Source organism: Sorex araneus, chromosome 4 (genome assembly GCF_027595985.1).
Source record: "Sorex araneus isolate mSorAra2 chromosome 4, mSorAra2.pri, whole genome shotgun sequence".
NCBI classification, from domain to species: domain Eukaryota; kingdom Metazoa; phylum Chordata; class Mammalia; order Eulipotyphla; family Soricidae; genus Sorex; species Sorex araneus.
In genome coordinates, this window is record NC_073305.1 from 169,908,241 (window position 1) to 169,926,392 (window position 18,152).

Here is an 18,152-nt window from a genome sequence, read left to right on the forward strand (position 1 = left end):
TAGAAATCTGTCCTGAAGATACATCTACAAAAACAAATATGCATAGCTTCTTCATTGATGCATAGATTTAAAACAGCTTAAGTACCCGTACTTAAAATTGTGGTTGAATAAACTCTAGAGCCTCCAGACAATGGAGTAGTATGCGTATATTAAAAAAGGCTAGTCAAGGGGATAGAGCAATAGCACAGGGGGTAGGGAATTTTCCTTGCATGCGGCCGACCTGGGTTCAATTCCCAGCATCTGATATGGTCCCCTGAGCACCACCAAGAGTGATTCCTGAGTGCAAAGCCAGGAGTAATGCCTGAACATCGCCGAGTGTGACCCAAAAAAAGGGGGAAAAAAAGGCTAATCAAGATTTCTATGAACCACTATGCAGTGCTTATTAGGACTAGGGAATAAAGAAAAGTTTGAAGACTATCCACTGACAATCACCTTTGTGAAAGAAGAAAGGAATTCAGAAAATACACTGATTTCTAAGCACAAATGCCTAAAGATGAATGGATAAAGATGTTGCGATATATACCCAATAGAATAGTATGAAGATATAAGAAAAGATGCAATCATGCAATTTTCTACCACTTGTATAGAACTGGATGTTATTATGTAGAACTGGATGTTGTCATTTTTTTTTTACCACTTATATGGAACTAGAGGGTATCAAGCCAGCAAGAAAGCAAGTATGATCTCATTCAAAATATGGCACATAGTGAAAAAAAACAAGATAATAGACCATATCAGATCACATAAATCTTTTGCCTTTTACTAAAGATTTCCGTGGGGAATAGACCATATAAAATGGTAACAAATGTTTTGCACTGGATTAAGGAACTGACAATTCCAAGTTGTAGGGGCATCGATGAGACAATGATGAGGTCTACTGGAAGTAACTTAGGACATTGATGAGGGTTTTGGAGGCCTGGTGGTGTTGAGGTGTGATCATTGTATATCAGAACCATAAACATGAACACTATTTTAAACATGTTATCTCAACTATAGCACTGTCATAGCACTGTGTAGCCATTGTCATTATACCTATGAAATTTTTACATTGATAATTTTGCTTCATGAAATACAGTAAAAGCCGCTTGCCTTTAAAACATTTTCGCCCTTTAAAGAATTCCTGGACTGAGACAAGTATATATTCACACTTACAAATTCCCATTACCATATGCCTGTATCAATGGAAAATCAAAGGAACCATTTTCAAAAGCTGATTTGATATACTTGTTATTCTTACTGTTTCAATAAGAGTCAAATACCTACTTTTGTAAATATAGTTTACACCCGCTGGAAATGGAACCATGCTAAGATATTTTAAAATGTGGATACTTTATGAATATACATAGAAATGCAAGTGCCAGGTATAGTCCTGAATGATTTGCTTGTGGCATGCCATTCAATACCAGAATCTTCTGGCCTTATCTCCATTTCTGAAGGAAACAGATCTTAGGAGCCCTAGTTTATTCAACGGAATTATCTTAGCTGGTATATTAGACTGGACTTTTAGTTCTCCAAAATCTAAATACTTCCTTATTCGTAAATACTACACTCATGGAGTCACCCTTGACTCTGAGAAATCAAGGGCAGTGTTAGTTTTCATTTTGAAAGAGTGAATTCCGGGGGGGGGAAAGTCGTGGATCCTTAGGCAGGCTGTATTGCTGCTTATTCTTCACATGGGATCTTCTACCTAGGTATGCTGATACCTTTAGGAAGTGTGGAATAAGGTCTGCTGAGGTGATTTAGTAATGGTGTTTGCATAATGATGCCTGTGTTGATAATTATTTTTCTTCTGCGTACTAGGTCCATGTTCTTTCTCTTCTCTTGTGTTTTTTTCTTCTGAGGAAGTAGTTCTATTCTGTATCCCCCTCTCTGTCTGAGGGAAAAAGAATTAAAGACCTATTTTATGAAGTAAGCCTGGGGTTTATTTATTATATTACTTTAGCTCTTTCCCCGCAGCATTTAAAAGAAAAGTAATTTAATGTTTGGAACAGGCTGGAGTGATAGCACAGCAGGTAGGGTATTTGCCTTGCATGTGGCCAACCCAGGCTTGATCTCAACTATATTAATAAAATTTAAAAATAAAGATCATTACATTACATCACATCACATTGCTCATCGATTTGTTCGAGCAGGCACCAGTAACATCTCCCATTGAGAGACTTATTGTTACTGTTTTTGGCATATCCAATACGCATGGGTAGCTTGCTCAATACTCTCGGTAGCTTGCCGGGCTCTCTGAGAGGGGAGGAGGAATCGAACTCGGGTCAGCCACGTGAAAGGCAAACACCCAACCACTGTGCTATCACTCCAGCCCCTAAAAAAAATAAAGATAATGATAAAATACTGCACTGCACTGTAGCACTGTAGTCCCATTGTTCATTGATTTGCTCGAGCAGGCACCAGTAACATCTCCATTGTGAGACTTGTTACTGTTTTTGGCATATCGAATATGCCATGGGTAGCTTGCCAGACTCTGCTGTGCGGGTGGGATACTCTCGGTAGCTTGCTAGGCTCTCCAAGAGAGATGAAGGAATCAAACCCGGGTGGGCCACATGCAAGGCAAACAAACACCCTACCTGCTGTTCTATTGCTCCAGTCCAATGATAAAATACAAATGAAAAAAGCATATACTTCTTTCTTCTTGATTTTTTTTTATAAATTTATTTATTGAATCACCGTGAGAGCAGTTACAATGCTTTTGGGTTTAAGTCTGGGTCATACAATAATGAAACACCATCCCTTCACCAAGTGCACATTTTCTACCACCAAAAACCCTAGTATACTCCCCCCGCCATCCCACACCCTCCCCCTACCTGTGTGGCAGATGATTTCCACGTTACTCTCTCCTTTGATTACATTCAATATTTGGACACCAGACTCACCAGTTTTATTTGGGATTTTCCCCCAACATTTAGATCTGCCGAAAAGGCAACATTAGGCAATTTGTTTTCTATTGCTGATTATTAGTACACAATGTCATGCGGCCACTACTGTGGCCGCATAATTTTGGAATTTTGAAACTTTAATAATTAAATCTAGTGGGATTTCTGCCAAAAGCCGCTAGGTTCCAAGATTTTTTTCTGAGTCTCTGAGATCATGGCCATTAAGCAGCTTGATCAGTAGCCAGAAGGGCCATTTATGAGCAGTGACCTGAGGTCTCATTGGGGCAGGGGAGGAAAGGGCCGGCTCCACCCCACCCAGTGAGGCCCCACATATCTCGTCACTGCTGGCCCATACCTGACTGTCCATTGGCTTCTGGAAGATGGCAGCCACTGTGCCAGGGGGAATAGGTGGAGGGACGGCACCTTTTCCCACCTGGGGCAACCCGGCACCAGTAACCTAATGCAAAGTCCGGATGCATTTCCACCAAAAGCTGCTGGGTTCCAAGATTTGTTTCTGAGTCTCTGGGATCATGGCCGTTAAGCAGCTTGATCAGTGGCCACTGCTTTCTTCTTGATTTTTAAATGGAAAATAAAAGAGTAAAGGAGAAACTAGTGAGATTGGTGTCAAACAGGAAACAATGAGAGTGGGTTGGAAAGAATAGGAAATGAGATGAGCCCTAAATAGAAGATGGAGCAACTTTTTTTAATAAATCTTTTTATCTAGTTCTCACTTTTGATGATCTTAGTTGTGATTAACTTACTGAAGATACATAGAGAGATGAAACCAACAAAACAGGAAGGGAAATCCAAATGGACTATGTTTCAAATGGACCAGGATCAAATCAGGAAGTAGAAGTCACACAATGATTTGCACATCAAAACCATATAAAGGATACTGGGAATAATAATAAAGGCAAAATGCTAATGCCAACGTATACTTGAAGGTCTAGGGGCCAGAGAGATAATATAGTAAAGTTCAAGTGTTGCATGAGCTCCATCCTGGAGTGATGCCTGATATCACAGAGGGTCCCCCTGAGAACCACCTGAGCATAGGAATAGCCCCTGAGTACCACCTGGTATGGCTCTAAAACCTCCATAGCCACCGCCGCCACCACCACTTCCCATTCAAGGAAAAAGAAGAAAAATAGAAAGAGAGCGAGTCTAAAGAATGAACAAAGTTGGAAGGTGACCCTCCTCAAGGATGAGATTCAAATTTTATTGAAGGGGGTGCAGCAGATGGAGATATTCAGCTAATGCTAAAAATTAGCCTGGGCCTGAGTTGTTCTCTAGTTAATGGACAGGAAATACCCCAGTGAGGTGCAGGCAAGCTAAAGGAAGCAAGAAGGAGCTGCAGGTAGGGCCAGAATTCTTCCAAGGTGCAGTGGGTAAGGCTAGCAGGCAAGCATCCAGAAGGAGTTGATACGTTGGAATCCTACTTACCAACACAGCAGTGTGAAGCTTAAAGTATATGTCCCATTGGGAAGACCACAATGAGCTAGCCACTGGCTTGGAGCCAGCCTTGTAAACTCACCCAGAAGTTCTGTGGCTTGAACAAGCAGCCTGGGCAAAGTAGCACCAGATTTTTTTCAACACATCACTGAGAAGAATGAGGACATGACAAAGCACATTAGCACCAAGGAGAGAACCTTCTTTCTACTGCAATGTCCTTTCAGTGCCTTTCACTGACAATAACATTATACTTATTGCAAAGAAGGATGCAGTTCCATTGTTGCAGAGCAAGTAATGAAGGACAAAAATTGGGTGAATAAAATTGAGAAACAGAACAGAAAACACACAAATAAACCTAACAAACAAATTAGTAGCAACAGAAAGAGAAGGAAAGAAATAAATCTGCTCTTTTAGAGAACATTAGATTTACCCTGTATGCTAAAACTAAAGACAAATGAACAATACGCAAATGTACTATCAGGGGTGAGAAAATTTCAGTGAATTCTAGGACTGAGTAAATAAGTTAATACATCATTCTAATGAGAGATAGTTGTATCGCTGTCAGAGAAAGACATTATTGATAAACCATGTGGTGTTTAATTAGAATTAGAAGTATGACCATGATGGAATGTGTCTATTGGGTGTTTTGTTTCTTGTGCTACTCTAGGGATGGTGAAACCCAGGGCTCCAAACATGCAAAACATAAGCCCTATCACTTAGTCATGTCCTTGGTTCCATGATTTTTATTATCTCCATAGACGAATATACAAGTTGGTACAGAGGTATACATGCATACTCACCTGAATTTATAATTCTTTTTACTGAGAGAGACCAGAAATAGTAATCCACTGAAAGCAATAAATACTCCTAGTGCTAATTTCTCCATTTCTAAATACCCTTCTCCACTAAAATGACCCAGGCCTTCTTGGAGATTAGGCAGGAATAGGCAGGAAAGATACAAGATGAGCTTGGAACATCTTGTTCTGCCAAGTAGTAAGTGCTTTCAAACAAAATGATGGGGCTAGACAGATAATACAGGGGTTAAGGCATTTGCCTTTTATGTAGCCAACCCTGGTTCAATCCCTGACACCATATATGGATCTCTGAGCACAGTTGAGCATTACCCCCTGAGCACAGAGTTAGGAGTAAGCCCTGAGCACTACTGGGTGTGAACCAAATTTTACAAAAACTAATAAAATAAAACAAGATTATGAAAACATATCAGAACACAGGAGCCAGTTGGAAGGGGCTCTTTTGACCAAACTTGGGACAATTGAGCAAGTGAAATAATAAAAGTGACTGGATTATATCCCACAGAAAATAATAAGAATTCACAATAACATAATGAATAACAGTATGAGTATTAAATATAAATAACATACTAAAACAAATGATCTCAAGATAAATGGGGGAAAATATTCATCAGTACAATAACATTTCAATGAGTAGTAGTAATAATAGGAAAAGAATATCCCCAAATTCAAATACTATGTAATAAATATTATAGGCAAGATATAAATGACAATAAAATTATTGGGTAAAATGATTACAAGAAGCAAGATATTCATATAATCTTAAAGAAGTTCTCCAAAATTTTTATTTAACAGGAAATTAGTGAGGCTATCGAGATATCACAAAGAGCTGGCACATGTGTCTTTCACATTCTAGAAGCCATGTTCAATCCCCAATATAATATGGTCTCCTGAATACTACTGGTGGCCCCAGAATCCCTGGTAATGCCCCACAAAAGGAAAAAATGAGTGACTTGTCAGTGGTAAATTCTAAAAGGTTCTACTAGAATGATCAAAGTCACTATAATCAGTAAGGAGACAAATTGGCATGTATACTTCTTGACAGGATGCAGAGAGGACAGAACAAAACAGTTGTAATATGTCTACTAAAGATTTACCACTGAATTTATTCATGAAAAGGATTAGATAAATCCAATAAGTAATATTTTGCAAAAGTAATGGATGGGCACTTTTTAAATAGAAGACAATGAATGACTAGGGAATTGTTGTAGATTAAAGATAATGGGAGGAAGCAAGCTCAATACAAAGAGACACTTCGGGATCATGCAAATGTAGGGCTGGCCCTGAAGGAGACAGGAATAAAATCAGCTAAATGAATGTGTGGTCCTGAGGAAGATCCTGGGTGTTGACAGAGAAGCCAATGAAATCTGAATAGGTCCCCAGATTATAGAATAGACTGCATCGATGCAAATTTCCTGATTTTTGATCACTCTTGTGCAACAACCACTGTACTGTAAAATTAGCATTTGAGGACTCTGGGCATGGAAGATTTATGCAACTCTTCTAAGTTGAATATTCATTTTTAAATGAAAAGTTTAGAGGATTATAATTGATAAGCTATTAAAGACAAGTTAGGGCATAGCGTTCTTGGTAAGAATCAAACATAATGTCACATACAAGAGTTTTTACTAAGTAATGAGAAGGTAATGGATGGTGAAATTAGGAATTGGAAACCACTCAGATGTGGAGTCAATTCTGGCCTTGTTGCTTACTCTGAGATGCCACACTAGTTACATAATCTTCCTAAAACTCTCATTTCCTCAAGTGTAAAATGGATCATCATCATAACATTGAACATGAATATATTTAATAGATAATATTTATCAATAACATACAAACACAGCCTTTCTATACTTTATAAAGACTATAATAAAATTCATAGTAATTGTTATTGTACTTGATAATAATTAGTCAAATTAATAATTGGAATAATAATTATTCCTATGAAAAAAATAGACATTGTGCCCTAAAAGATCTTTTTGCATACCAGGTAGCTACCTATAGATTATGTTTCTAAAGTTCAGACATATCTCATTATGAGTAAATATAATAAAAATATTTCAAACCATGAAGCAGATAAATAACAGGTGATTTTTTTAAATTAAAACATGATTCATACAGCGCTGGTGGCAGAAATAGCATCTGGCTTACTTTTAATTTTGTAGAAACAGGTCTATGACCAAAAGCAAATATTTGAACTTTGCCTTAAAAAGACTGAGAGAAACCCATCTCGGGGTAAGTTGGGTAAGGGGAAAATCTGGTGTACTAATAAGCCTTCAGTGTTGATTCTTTCAAATAGTGTTAAGAGAAGCCAAGTCCCCTAGGTTGTCTTTTCTAAGCAAATTCTGAACCACTTACATGTGATGACATAGATCAAATATTTTGGATTAAGTATTGCTTGTAGGTTTGTGCTTTCTCCTTTAATCCATTTTTGAGGTAACTCCAGCATAAACAACAGGCAAGTGCAAAAGAAGGTTGAAAACGGCAAATATACTCCAGTTAGTGCTATTTCAGAGCTAAGTCAAACACTGAAACGTCTGGTGTTTCTAGTAATACATTTATTTTATGAAAAGGATATAAGATCAAAGACTTCTGTGGTGACTGCTCCAAACATAAATAAGGGATGCAAATCTTCACAAACAAGATACGCCAAGTTGCTGTCTTCCAAATATTGCCTATAATCCTTTAAGTCTAGAAACAAAGGCTAAATTCCTGAATACATTTTCTTATCTTCAAAATCTGTTCAAACATTTTTGGGAAATCCTATCTTTTGAATATTAACTCCCCTGCCTCCTCAATTTTTCCATCCAGTTGTTTGTTGGAAACAGAACTCCAATTCATGCAAACTTTAACAGAGGCAGATGTGGCCCAAAAATAAGAAAGAAGGAGAGAAGGAGAGAAGGAAGGAAGGAAGGAAGGAAGGAAGGAAGGAAGGAAGGAAGGAAGGAAGGAAGGAAGGAAGGAAGGAAGGAAGGAAGGAAGGAAGGAAGGAAGGAAGGAAGGAAGGAAGGAAGGGAGGGAGGGAGGGAGGGAGGGAGAGAGAAAGAGAAAGAAGGAGCGAAAGAGAGAGAGGGAGTGAGGGAGAGAAGTAGGGAGGGATGAAGGAAGGGGAAGGAATGGAGGAGAGAGAGAGAGAGAAAGAGAGAGAGAGAAATGGTCTTCCGAAACAAAGTTTTTCCCTATTAATTTCTGTGAGCCTCATAAGCCTCCTAAGCTGTCCCGAGCAAGAAAATTCTTCTCTTTCACATTCAAATAAACAATTAGAGCTCTCCTGTTGTTTTTTCTTTATTGCTCTTTTATTTAAAGACAGACTTGCAATTCAGTACTGTAAGCCATAAGGCATGAAGTTTGTTTTTTAATAATAATAATAATAATAATAATAAGATGAAAATTGGTTTATGAGAGTGAAAGTACTTGTATGCTTTAGGCGGATAATATTACCTGCCACCAAAGTGTCAATGTCCTTCCTCTGCCACTGCCCGTAGGACCCTTCCTGTCTCCCTTGGTGAACATTAATGTCTCCATGCTGTCAGAATGTGATTGTTTTCATTAGACTTTGTCTATTTCCTTGCTTATATCCCACCTATGAGTGAGATTGTTCTGGTATTTTTTGTCTTTCTTCTTCTGACATACTATACTTACCACAATCTATTTCTAGTTCCATCCATACTGGAGCAAAGTGCAAGCTTTTCTTGTTTTTTGCTGTCATTTATGTGTTAGCTCTGACCCCTCTCGCCCTTTGCTTCATTGTTGTTAACACTGTGGCTGCAATCCTGGATGTCTCATACATGCCAGGCTACGATGCTCACCAGGGATCATGCATCAAGCTGGGGTGCTGGCACAACACAGCTGAGGTGCTCACAGAACATTCACATGCTCTCAGTTGCAGGGCTTGCACACATGCTCTCAGAGGTCACACACAGTGGAGACACACAAGATATGGGTGTGGTGCTTGCCAGAAATCATTGTGAGGATCACATCTGTGCTGGCTGAGGTCGTCCTGCCAGGCATAGTGCTGGCACGTTTATTCATTGCTCACCAGGAGTAGCACCTCAGATATTCGGTTTCTTTCAGTTCTTGACTATTGCAAATAGCATTGCAATGAACATATGTGGACACCTATATGTTTGAATTAATGTTTTCCAGTTCTTGGGATTCTATTTGTGCAGAAGTAGAATTGATCGGTCACATGGAAGCTCTATTTTCACTTCTTTGACGAGTCTATACTTTTTATCCAGTAGCACTACACTGTCGCACTGTTGTCCCATTGTTCATCAATTTGCTTGAATGGGCACCAGTAATGTCTCCATTGTGAGACTTGCTGTTACTGTTTTTGGCATATCGAATATGCCACAGGTAGCTTGCCAGGTTCTGCCGTGCAGGTGGGATACTCTTGGAAGCTTGCCAGGCTCTCCAAGAGGGATGAAGTAATTGAACCTGGGTCGGTCACATGCAAGACAAATGCCCTACTCGCTGTGCTGTTGCTCCACTTTTATCCAGAGTAAAAGTAAAAATTTAACTTTTACAGAGTAAAGGGCTGGAGCGATAGCATAGCAGGAGCAACAGGATGACAGTGACAGTGATACAGTGATACAGAGTAAAAATATTATCTGAATCAAATAATATTTCCACCAAAAAAAAGATTCCTTTTCACCACATCCCTGCCAACACTGATTGCTTTCAGGCTTTTAGATATATACTTCTTCAATAATGTGAGATATCTCATTGATATTTTTATTTCCATGATAAGTAATAATAAACACCTTTTCTTTCTTTCTTTCTCTCATTCTTTCTTCCTTAAGACAGTGTCAGTTCATCTCTCCCATTTTCTACAGGCTGATTTTTTATTATTGAGGTCTATGAATATTTTAGAGACCATAAGTATTAGCTCCTTGTCAAATGCATGCATCCCATCAATCAAGGAAAAGAAAAAAAAGAATGCTTTTTTTTCTTTTTCTTTTATTTATTTTTTTGGATATTTTAGCCATCAGCTGTCTAGTAATGAGAAACTTTTAGTTTGATGCAATCCATTTGAGTTATTTGTGTTTTCTTGACCAATAGAGCAAATCATTGAAGGCATCTCTGAATGTTGTATCATTGACAGTTCTATCACATTTTTCTCAATGTTTTTTATATATTTGAGTCTAATATTGAGGTCTATAATCCATTTTGAGTTAAACTTTGGGTATAGAGTTGAAATAGGGGTCCAATTATATTTTTTGTATGTGGCTACTTATCCCTATTTGTCAAAGAGACATTCCTTCTTCCACTTAATATTTCTAAGTCCTTAGTTGTAAATTAACTGTACATATAGCTTAGGGTTGCTTTTGGGCTTTCAATTTTATTCCATTGGTCTAAAAGTCTATTTTCATTTATTACCACACTATTTTTATTACTATCACTTTATAGTATAGTTAAAGGTCAGGGAATGCAATACCTTCCATCTTGCTTTTTCTCAGAATTTCTTTGGCCATTTTGAAATTTCATGATTTCATATAAGTTTTAATAGTATTTGTTCTATGTTCTTAAAGAGCACCATTGGAATTTTATTGGGGATTGCATTGAATATGTATGATTCTTTTAGTGGGATGGTCTTTTTACCAATGCTAATTCTTCCCAGCCATAATCATAAAACAGTTTTCCATTTTCTTGTGTCTTCTTATTTTTCTTTCAGGAGTGACTTGAAAATTTCAGTGCATAGGCCTCCAGGTCCTTTGTTAGGTTAACTCTTAAGTACTTGATTTTTTGGACACAGTTGTATGTTTTTTATTTTTATTTATTTATTTAATGATTTTTAGTTATTTCTTTCTTTTGTAATCCAGTTTGAATATATGACTCTGACAGATTTTGGTGTTTTTACTTTGTAATCTAAGTTTTCTTGCATGGTTTTAAGGATTTTTTTAATGTAAATTGTCATGTCAGCAGCAAATAGTCTGATTTCTTTTTTAATTGTAAATTTCATTTAATACGTTTCCTTGAATAATTTCTGGTATCAGATTTTCAATACTATATTGAATAGTGGTGAAAGTGGACATACTTTCCATGGGTCTAAATTTATAGGAAAGGTTTTTAGTTTTTTGTCATTGAGTTTATTCCTTGTATGAGACATGTGCTTTACCCAAGTCACATCTCTGAAAAAACATAAAGTTTCTTAAGCTTAAGGGAAGAAACTTTGTCAAATATGTATATATGTAAAATATGGGACATAAATCACTTTATAATAATTCAATTGCATAATTATTATATATAAAAATCTTCATCTATAGACAGAGATAAGAATAAGTACTTCAGGATAAACTTCATGTTGCTGCATTTTAGTGAGGAACATTTCTAATTACACAAATTATAGAATGATCAATGCTAATTATCAATTAATACACAAGATTAGGGATGGGTATTGTAAATTGTGAGGAAAAAGATAGAATATATGATACTTTCTATAGCTCCTATATCTGGAGCTCCTTTTTCTAATTTTACTTGTATTTTATTGCATCAATTTGATTACTTCTGAAAATTTTTCAAATATAATACATCATTTATACTTCCTGTTGTATACATCAGAAAGCTGTTGATGGACTATGTGTCTAAGAACAAAACCAGAGCTACAACAAGAAGACTGCTCCCTTACTTCACACTGATATTCTTTCCTTCTCTCTCTGTTGTGATGAGAAATATTTCTTTCAAGACACAAATATTAGTATTATATTTTATTTAATCTCCTTATTATATATGACTTATGAGTTTTTTCAAGACCAAGGCAAATTCTGAGTTTTCTTTGAAGAAAACAATAGAAGTGCTAATTGATTCTTGGACATTTGAATAATAAACTTATCTCATGTATGTTAAGTGCAACATAATAGACTCTGTGATAATAACATTAGTCAAAATATATTCATGCCCTACCTTCATCAAGTTTATGATCTCATGGGAGAATAGGAAATCATCATCTAGGAGATATATGTGGAGGAAACATAACACAACCTCAGGTCCCAAGATATTTACCCTTATGCAGAAATTGAGTTTGTTTTTCATCTTAAAAATCTGTATTTAGGAGTCAGAGAGATAGTGCAATGGGTAAGATGCTTGCCTTGAATATGGGCAACCAAGTTCAATCCCCAGAATCCCATGTGGTCCCCTGATCCTTACCAGAAGTAACTTCTGAGTGCAGAGCAATGCGTAACATCTGAGCATTATCAAGTGTATCAAAAAAATGTTTCTAATACCTGTATTTAATTTTTCTATCTCCCCAATTATTTATGCATTGACTGTAATGTATCAGACTGTATTTCCACCCATCAGAGAGCCAATATCACTTCATCTCACAGTATCAACTCTGTCCAAATTTCCACCTTTTTCTTTATGATAGCCCTGATGTCAAATATATATAATGTATATATAATTATTTATATAATTTCACACACACATAGATAGGTTTGGGGGCCACAACCAACAGTGCTCATGGTTAACTGTTGGATGGTTAACTCCAACAGTGCTCAGTGGTTGGCTGTACTTACAAGTACGTATGCATTACATGGAATTTAAGCCAGGATTAGCCACATGCAAGGCAAACAACCTAACCCTTCTACTATCTCTTTAGTCCTCTAAGCTTTCTAGGTCACAAGGCCTTCAGAAAAATCCTTTGTGGTCCTCAGAGCACTATAAAAAAGAAGCAGAACGTTCTCGCTGTTAAACTGACAATGGTCCAGGACAGAAATAGGGAGCCAAGAGTCAAAGGGTGCACCAGGGAATTTCTTCTTCAGGAATGCGTTTTTGGCAAGCAGTATGTCTGAATATGCCCTTCTACTGTTTTGCTTTTACAATCAAGCAAAGTATATAAAACTTTTGAACTTTTATCAAAATACGAGCCATGAAATTGACTTAATAAAGGGAATAACAACAGTAGTCGCTAGTTTCAAAACAAAACATCTGTTGAAAGGGCAATTGGTACAAAGATAGAATTTTCTAACTACTCAGAGTCTATATTTGTCAATTATTAGTATAACTTTTTAAAGTACAACTTTCTGACCATCATAAAGATGTTGCTGTTATTCTTTAAAAAATAACAAGCAATTTGTAATTTATTGTTTTTGTTTCTAGTTACTGCTAATATGGGTAGATTGAAACATTGCTAGAATGATTGCGTGGAAACAGGAGAGACAGTATCAAGAGATTTCATACTTAGAACATTTCTAAACTATGGCAGGGAAGAGCGTTCTGAAAGACTACACATGCAGAATGAGATCAGGCCATGACTAAAGTCTGTGTACTTATTTGATCATAATACCTAGCACATTTCCAGAGAATTTGTTCACATTAATTGTACCTCACAGAATTCTCATTATATAATGTCAACAGCTGTATTTTGTCTTGGCTGGTGAAGATGCATAAAAGGGGAGTTAGAAAATTTCATATATAGAAACATGTTTGAGGCAGAGTCAGTTCTTAAACCTTGCATTTATAGCACCAGAGATCTGGCTTTGAGAAAAGAAAATCCAGGTTTGATTCTAGCTCTGTCATTTAGCATCTGTCTGATGCCAGGTAAGGTCCCTTACTATCTAGTTCTCTATAAAATGAGAATATGTGATGGATTGTAAAAACTTACCCAAATGTCCTTGATTTCTTCCGTATATTCCTTTTAACATGCTATTTTTTAGTGCTCTCTCAATGGACAGAGCACATAATTCCACATCCTTAGATTTAACTATGTGACTTGCTTTGACAAAGGGAATATTAAAGACACACTGTAAGCAAAGTTGAAATGGACTATTCAATGACATTTGTTCAGAGCTTGAAATCACTGTTTGCTACAATCACCAAAAGAATCACCAAAAGAACATGCCCCAACCCAGCCCACTGGAGAAAAAGGAACAGAGAGCTGACTTTTCTCATTAATCCCAACCAAGACCAAGTTCATTCAGTTTCCTATGAGTCCAACTATACCTGTCTTAAGCCAATCCAGACAACATTAGCAAATCTGTTTAGTCACTTAACACAAATGTGTAAGCAGTAATCATTTTATATTTGCCACTGAGATTTTGTAGGGTTTTTGTCCTACAGCATTGTTGTGACAACAAATAAATGGTATGTGACAGTAGTACTTATCACATGCATCAATACAGAAATAAAATGTAGTGCTAAGCACATCCCTTAGCACTAATCTAATGATAGCAGTAGGAATGATAGTGTCCGATGTTCATTCAAAGAAACTGTAATGAAATATGTGTAGGTATTAACTGCTTATCTATGGAAACTGAGCAATGAACCTGTCACATGGAATATTGTTAGAAAATCATGCAATTTTACTTTCTTCACTTTTTGTAAAGGAACAATATAATGTCCTAATTTTGAAGCTTATTAGTATTGTGGAGTCACTTATCCTAAGTAAATTATTCTTACTCTTCTAGAGGGTTGACATTGTTAAAATTGTTTAAAATATGAAAAAATATCACATGCACACAGAGGAGAGAAAGACCTTCAAGTTTGCAACCTATTGAGAAGACAGAGACTCACCCTTGAATTAGAAATTTACAGAACTTTGGTCCAGTGGAACACTGGACGAGGTTCAGTAATCACAACCCTTAATATACTTTTGCTACTTGGATAATCTTCTGGAAATGGTTCAGCACAATGGTTAAGAAAGGTGAGTTCTGGAGTTTAAATTGTGGCTATGCCCCTAACTAGCCCTATGATCTTGAGCAAGTTAGACTCTATAAACCTCTCCTAACTCCTACTAAGTGAGGAAAAAGAACAACCACCTCCTAGAGGGCTGCAAGGATCATATAATCACTGCAAAGTCTTTATGGCTGTACCTGACACACCATAAAAAGTCAATAAAGTTCTACTACTGGTTATTCGAACAAATGAGCCTGGGTTCTGTCCATAGCATTTCTAATTAGGCTGGATTGCATGACAAACCTCTACCTAAACACAGCAAGGCCAAGAGGCCTTGATTCAAAAGGGCCCATTAGTACCAAACTAGCTCTATCCCCCAAAGTAGAAGCCCCAAAATGAATCTCAGATGTTACATCCCAGGCTGAGAAAAAGCTACACACATGAAGGAGAATAAAGAAGAGTTTGGACAAACGCCAAGAGCAATGTTTCTCTGCTGTTTCTGGCCCACCTTCCCTAGTCTCCTAGAAGTAAGAAAGTTCAATGTGATTTCTAACTTCACACCATAGTGTGGGCCATTAGCACCTGATGTACCAAATATTTATTAGCACCCAGTGTACCCAATACCCATTATCACCAGGTGTACCTAATACCCATTAGCAATGGGTGTATCCAATACCCATTAACACCGGATGTGCCCTTCACTTAACCAATCTATAGTGTGAAGGCTCATCGATGAGCAATGGGAAGACAGTGACAGTGACAGTGTAGATAGTGTGAAGGAAGAGGTGACTCTCCTTCTCTTAGACACCAACACTCTTCTCTTTTAGACTATCTTACTATCCTGTGGAAGTCGATGTGGAGGTCTCGTTCTGTTTAGCAGGGAGAACCCTTCGTAGGGCACAGCCTACAGAACAGACTCAGAGCCCGGAGGAGGGAGAAAAGGCATTTATTCTATGGCAGTTACAGTATTTATACCTCCCTGTTGGGAGGAGGTGGTGCCAGGACCCCCAACAGAAATGCAGGGTGTGGCACGGGATTTAGCTAGTAATAAACAAATGCTGATAGGATAAGATCAGTAAGATTAGGAGTGGCAACCTTTGCTAGGTGTGGCATGGGGTTAGCTAGTGATTAAACAAATAGTGACAGGATAAGATCAGTAAGGTAAAATGGCTCCCTACACTATCCCAGTAAAATAAACCAAGGGATACACAGACCACCTGAAATATAATTGCCCTCCTCAGAAATGGAAATCAGGAGAGAATATTCTCCCCAACTCTCACCCGGAAACCCTTCACTATCTTCTTCAAGCAGCTGCTCTTCTCAGCCTTGCCTTCATAAGCTTCTGACTGCAAAGAAATAACTAGTTCATCCCCTAAGGGTCTATAAATTCCTATCTTCTAGCTCTGACCACTCCCCACCCCAAAGCTGCTAAAACAGGGGAGGCCTTTGGCCCCAAAACCACAGCAGCCGAGTTCTCTTTTTTTGTCTTGCAATTTGCTCAACCAACAGGTAAGTGAACAATGAGCACTAGATGAAGACAATAGAACAGCACCATAAAATTCTTGATATTTATTGTCTCCTTATAAAAGTTTGCAATAGAAACTTTTCCCCTTTATCAATTCAATGTGTTGTTCCCACAGAAATATTTCCATCCAAGATTCTGCCCAACTCGATTTCCTTTAACAGACTCCGTTCCAGGAAGAAGAGATGGTATTTGAGCTATGGGGTGGAATTTGGGGTCCTTTGTCAGCAACTATACCCCGGATCTCCTGCCAATAAAATTGGAGTAGTGCCTTTACACCTCCAAAGTTTGACTATTTCTACTGAAAACTCTGTGAAATATCTAAGTCAACAGAACACATAAGAATATCGCAGCACTAACCTTAATTCCACAAAATCCAGGAGCACAAATTCCTAGGAGCACTGATTTCCATCTGAGTGCAGTTCCCAAGTAAAATACAGCGTTTCCGGCATCCAAGATATCAGACTCCAGACCCCGCTAGCAGCAGCTACAGGTCATTGTAAATATCTGGTGTTTTCAGGTCTGTGTGTGTGCGTATGTGTGTGTGTGTGTGTGTGTGTGTGTGTCTGTCTGTCTGTCTGTCTGTCTGTCTGTCTATTTCTGTATCTGTGCCTGTGTGTCTGTATGTCTGTGAGGGTTCAGGGGTGAGAGAGAAAGAGAGAGACAGAGCGAGACAGAGAGAGAGAGAGAGAGAGAGAGAGAGAGAGAGAGAGAGAGAGAGAGAGAGAGAGAGAGATAGTGCCTTCGATTTCAGAAGGCCAGTGAATTTGTACCAAATGTAGCAATTCAGGCCTTAGAAGTCAAGTTCAGAGGGAGAATGAAATCCTATACCAAGAAATCAGCTATGCTGCTGGGTGTTCCTTGCCATGTGCTTTGCCTACACAGCTGAGTTTAAATACACAATTAAAATGGCAACTTAAAAAATAAAAAGATGAAGAATGTTCTAGTGCATTCACTGCTAACGCTGTTGTTGCCAAGGGTAATCAGAGTGAAAAGATAAAGTCATCAGGATTTGGATTTAAAATGTCAAAATAATAATAAAGCCTAAGGTCTCCTCAAGGTTAGTTTATAATGAAGAAAACATCTTGATCCTGGAAAACTTATCTGGTTTCTGTCCTCCTTTCATTCTCCACCAAATGACTGAAGTTATTATTTCCATGGTGGTCTCCAAACCACACTTGGTTTCTATGTAGATTGGCATGTCACCTCCAACAATTTCACCAGCTGCCTTTTCCTTTCAAGAGAGCATGATTAAAATATTAACCCAACTTCAGGACTAATCTTACAAAAAAAAACTATTTAAATCAATCTCCACACAGCATTTTGATTGCTCTTCAATGGTCCACAGGTCCTTCCCCGTGTATGCCATGCCTCCTCCCAGACAGCTTCTCAGAAAGCAGTCATAAAAACGTTTACCTGCCTCTCTACTGCTTGGGAGTCCTAATTTTTCAGACCTGAAAGTGGGAAGTTGCCAGCCCACATCCAAAATGTGTTTCCAAATGAGGAAAAATGAGCTGGAGGAGAATGTCCAGACTCTAGGAGCAACTACCTTGATTGCCCTGGGACCTGGACGTAACGCTCCACGGACACATGACCTGCTCATGAGCAGAGACCACATTCTCTTGGTTGCGCATGTTCATTCCTTTGTCCTGTGGCCTGGAAGTAATCCAGAATTTGCAAATCCATCACTCTGCGAGCATTTATGGAAACCGCCTCTGGGCCCAGCATTGGGATAAGTCCTTGCTTTTGAGGAGCTTACAATCTAATTACTATAATTAGAGACCAATTGAGTATTAAACTATGTGACACTAAGTAGGAGTTTGAAGAAAAGGATCATTGTGGTGGGCTGGATGGTTGGAAAAGACTTAAGGGAGA

At 38.0% G+C, this 18,152-nt stretch overlaps 1 pseudogene; it reads left to right on the forward strand.

The window, feature by feature from the left end:
• Positions 1-719: 719 nt before the first annotated feature.
• LOC129404497 (U5 spliceosomal RNA) lies at positions 720-826 on the forward strand (annotated as a pseudogene).
• The last annotated feature ends 17,326 nt before the right edge of the window (positions 827-18,152 follow it).